This window comes from Chiloscyllium plagiosum, chromosome 30, assembly GCF_004010195.1.
Source record: "Chiloscyllium plagiosum isolate BGI_BamShark_2017 chromosome 30, ASM401019v2, whole genome shotgun sequence".
Taxonomy (NCBI): Eukaryota; Metazoa; Chordata; class Chondrichthyes; order Orectolobiformes; family Hemiscylliidae; genus Chiloscyllium; species Chiloscyllium plagiosum.
In genome coordinates this window covers 10670248-10675270 of record NC_057739.1, presented here as the reverse complement: position 1 = coordinate 10675270, position 5023 = coordinate 10670248, and the positions used below count along the sequence as shown (strand labels likewise).

Genomic DNA, 5023 nt, shown 5'->3' with positions numbered 1-5023 from the left:
TTGATGCTGTGAGGGAACTGGAGAGAGACTGGCTTTCTGATGGTGAATATGAGATCGGAAGCTCATCTGGAGATTAAAAGCAACACCAAGTTTGTAAGCAGTTTGTTACAATCCAATCTCAGATTCATGCAAGGGATGGGGGTTTTGGCTGGAATGGCTGTTCGGGATTAATGTTACTTCAAAGTGTTTTCATCAACGTTATCTTCACACTGCTCCTTAGACAATTCCAGGCAGCACAATCTGGATCTGCACAACATTTGTCAAGGAAGTTTGCACATGTCCTGAACTTCTGCAGTTTCTACACAGAGCTGATGCCAAATGGAGAACTGAAATTTCATTCAGTCCCTGATCTGCATTCACTGCATTGCCTTACTCAAAAACAGCCCTCTCTGTTGGTTCATTATTTAATCTTCTATGCATTACTTTAGATGTGCTAATATCTAATTAAATCACTTGGTGCCCTGCCAGTAATACACATCACATTCCACTTGGCAACAGGAGCATTGTGTAAAACAGAAATGTTTGGTAGACTCAAGTTGTTTCCCCCAAACATGAATGTATGCTATTTCATCATCGCTGTATCATTATTAGTGTTTAATGTATTTGTGGTTTAAAAAAAACGTGTAGCTAGTTTCCCTTGCAAGACAAAATGAAAACTCAGAAAATAATTCTCCTTGGATGCAGCTTGCGAAAAGCACATGATGTTTTCGAAGTGGAGCAGTGTTTGTTATTGACATGATGTAAAGTCTCTTGCCTGATCCAGCATATTCTAGTAAAGGCCAACTCATTTAGATTGGGAAAAGAGCCAGTCAACATCAAACCTGTAGCTATGCCCATTGTTGTGCCCACTGGTTTGTTATGAGTTTTGTATCTCAGGAGTTCTGCGGAGAAGACGGCTCTGAGTCAGCACCCAGGCTTAAACAATCAAGCACAGTCAGCATTGATCAGTTACCAGGCATGCACAACCAACTGCAGGGGTCCTCTGGTGCAGTGCAGTAACTCTGAAAATTTGGTGTAAGAGGAGGTAAGATTAATGTTTTACTTTAAGTTACCTTTTTTAATTTGAAACATTCTTGGGCTTGAGGTGGGGGCAATAGAACAGAGGGACCTAAGGATTCAGGTACATAATTCTTTGAAGTTTGCATCAAACTTGCTTACATAGGATGGTTAAAAATACATTTAGCATGCTTGCCTTCATTGCTCTGTCCTTTGTATATAGGAATTGGGAAGTCGTGTTGGAGATGTACAGAACATTAGTGAAGTCTATTCTGGAGTACTGTGTTTCAGGTCTGGTCACCAGAGGATTCACTAGAGATTTACCAGAAGGTGGCTCAAGTGTGGAATAAACTTCCTGAGGATGTGATGGATGCAGATACAGTCACAACATTTAAAAGAAGCATATGTAAGTACATGAATAGGAAAGGATTGGAGGGGTATGGGCTAGGAGCAGGGATGAGTTTAGTTTGAGATTGTGTTTGGCATGGACTGGTTTCTGCACTATATGGCTCTATGACTCTAAGTCTAGATTAGAGTGGTGCTGGAAAAGCACAGCAGGTCAGGCAGCATCCAAGGAGTAGGAAAATCGACGTTTCGGATTTTTCTGCTCTTTGGATGCTGCCTGACCTGCTGTGCATTTCAATCTTATCTAGACTCTGATCTCCAGCATCTGCAGTCCTCACTTAAACCTATGACTCTAAGGTGTCTGCTGAAGAGCAACTGAGATCAGGCAATTAAATAACTGTCTTAAGTGTGCTTTTATAAATAAAATATTAAAAATTAAGAGAGCAATCTGAGTCTCATATATAAGAGAGTTGAAGTGTTTTGTCACAGAGTGCTCCAGTATGGACTGATAACACTGCAAGTTTAGTGAAATCAAAATTCAATGTGAACTGTACTATCGGCAAAGACCTTTTCCCTGGAATTTTGCAGATCCCTGGATCCAAATGATGACCTGGAACAAGTCTCATCATTGAGAGCCCCCTACCCACAAAATGAAGAAAGCAAGGTGTGAGTCTTGAAGGTTCTCCCAGGATCAGTTGAATGGGGAGCACAGCCTTACTGGAGATCCAGGCAAAGATTCAGCAATTATCAGTCAAGATAAGAACAGACCATCTCTACAAAGAGCTGTGGAAGTGAGGTCAGGGTTCAGTGGATGTCTTCCCTTTCACTGCTTTGTTCCTGATTGGAGTTAACCATTACCCTGGCATAATAACAGGCTTGTCTAACCACATCTCCTTTGAGAAACCTATTGCTGAGTTTTAATAGACATTTTAAGGCTTTGAACTTTGGGTAAAAAGTAACCTCGAACCTGCTTTTATTGGCAGTGGAAACAGTTCAGCAACCTTACTGCCTGAATTGACTGCCCACTGTTTTCAATTAAAGATGGAGGAAGGTCATCCGAAACTGCCATCTCAATCAGGGAAGGCGAGCGTTAATAGATAGGAAGGAGGTCATGAATGCCTCAAAATTGTTGCTCTCTCAGGCAGTTAATTACACTCAAAATTAAAAGGGGCTGTGGGCACAGGCTTTCAGGCTGCCCCTCTTCCACCCCACCCCCACACCGTTTTGGCTAACAACTTCCTTGCTGCTGTCAAATGCCAGTGACACATAAATTGGTTTTCAATAGGATCTTTAAGAAGGTATATCAGTCCTTGGAGCAGCCTTACAGCTCAGAACCTGGAAACATCCCAACAGCTGGGCTCCATAAGGGAGCTGTCCTTTGTTTTCCTGGACCATCTTGGCAGTACATTGTGGAAAGGAAAAGGCTACACACAAACTGAAACAAAATCAGACCTAGACCCACGGTAAAGATCACTGAAAATGACAACTAAGATAGAATAGTCAATCGGCTACAGTGACCTGAGTACTACCAAAAATTCAAAGTACTTACAGAGATGGGGAGGAAATGAGCACTCAGAAAATCTACCAACGGCAAGCATGCTGAGAAATGTGATGGGAGTGTGCGCTTCAAGGAAGCCAAATGGTGAAAACTGAACCCTGTCAGTTTTAAAGACAGTTGAGAGTCCAAAGAGAGTGGCCACACAGCACAGTCAAACCCTGGACAATGAAATAAAAAGTTTGACAGCTGTATTCCAGAAATAGATGGACAGGAAAGCTTTAGAGAGGTCTGGGCCAAATGCAGGCACATGCGGTCAGTTCAGTTTAGGAAACCTGGTCGGTATGGATGAGTTGGGTTGAAGCATTTGTTTCTGTGCAGACTTTATAAATTCTCTCCATAAAACCAGACACCACACTTATGTAATTGAGACAATAAAGCGAAATATTGATGTTAGAAAATGTCTCTCTTGCTGTGAAATTTTCAGATCTCCAGGATTATGATGAACTATTAACTGAGGAGAACTTTCATCCCAATGAAGGAGTGATTATTAAACAATAAAAATAAAGCTGGAAAAAAAGTTGGAAGTGTTCCTTTAAATTCAAAGAAGATTTCCATGAAGAATTGAGACCACGTTAAGGATGGAGATCACCAGCAGCATGGAGATTATCTTTTTGACAAGAGGCTTAGAAGCACATAAGAAGTAATTATGTAACCACCATAGAACTGGAGTCTGAATCTGTAAGAGTACAGCACCATTTCTTTCCTTACCAATACATCTTTTGTTAAATAAAAGCTTCTTTAATGTTTGAGTGTAACCCTCATGTTTCCACAAATAGTTGCATTTTTGTGAGTGTAAATGCTCTCTGCTTAGCTTGATCTAGACTTTTGGCCAGCATTATTTGACCCTGTCTTGAGGAGGTATTTTCATTCTGATACAAAGCTTTGCAAAGATAGCATCCATTAATATTTTAGCTGATTTCACTCATATTGCCTGCTTGACAAATCAGATTCTTACACCTATTAATGATCACATACTGGAACATCTATAAATCAAGATATCATGACTGAAATAGTTTTCATACGGGAATAACAGTAATTTGAATAACAAGCAAGACAAAACACTTTGACTGAAAGGGATTTAAAACTGAATGCATTTAGGACCTGAAGAGATAGAGGGAAGTTATTTCTGGTAATTAATATGAAGACCAGCTTCATGACTTAAGAATGGCTCAGTTACTTTTACTTTGTTTAAACTTCTTATGTATTCAGTTGGTTTCTAGTATGTAGAGTGACAGGTGTGTTTACAGTGTGATTAGAGGTGGACAACTCTCCTTTGTATTGAGGGCAGGGTTTTATTGGACACAAGCATGCAAGAGTGGAGCATGGGGTATGTGTAAAATCAAAGTGAGTCACGGTAGTTTGGCTTCTTGACCAATCCCATCCCTGGGGAATTAATTTAGGGTGGGACTTCAATCAAGGACACCTTACCTGTCCTGATTTGCCTTTCTAAAATGGAGCACCTCACATTTATCTAAATTAAACCCCATCTGCCTCTCCTCGACCCATTGGCTCATCTGACAAAGGTCCTGTTTGGAGGAGTTTGTTTTTTAAGTATTGGAGCTGATTCCTTAGAGCAGTAATCACTGTTTTATAAGCAGTTGTGTTGTTTTGGAACTTTGGACAAGAAAGATCAGAACAACGTTAGGGTTAAACAAGAGGTACCAGGTGGGAGTGAAAATAAAAGGATCAATGAACTTCCACAGCTGGCTGCACGTGCTGTTTTGTTTCAAGTATCTCTGGAGATTCGTTTCTAGTATCTCTAGATATCGAGTTCCGTCGAGGAAAAATAAACAAACAGTGAAATTCACAGCTGACCTTGGAGAAACCACAGTGCCAGGGAGCTCCTCACAGCAGGGGAACAGATGAATGGGTAATTTTAAGTCTAACCATATCTTCGCAAAGATTTCCCCTTCACTACCCAGCACTGGAGATTTTAAAATCAAATTCTTTCCTACCTTTTGTAAGTTTCCTGCTAATGACCACTTGCTCCTGAAGCTATTGTGGGGATTATAACTCTCTGAGACAGACTTCCCTTGTGAAGAGAAGTGCAAATCCGGTGATTGACTCTTCATGAGCTGCCCTGCCCATGGAATTAAGGGGGCAGTCTGCCCGTGCTTGCCAGTG

General features: G+C 40.9%; 1 long non-coding RNA gene across 2 annotated transcripts; it reads left to right on the top strand.

Annotated features, from left to right (window-relative positions):
• Nucleotides 1-534: 534 nt before the first annotated feature.
• Nucleotides 535-3602, top strand: LOC122564649. Of its 2 annotated transcripts, none has more exons than XR_006315950.1 (4): nucleotides 535-1024; nucleotides 1220-1402; nucleotides 1930-2005; nucleotides 3324-3602. It is a non-coding gene; the product is annotated as an uncharacterized LOC122564649 (long non-coding RNA). The 2 variants fall into 2 exon arrangements; XR_006315949.1 differs by having other exon boundaries at nucleotides 1930-2137.
• Nucleotides 3603-5023: the final 1421 nt, after the last annotated feature.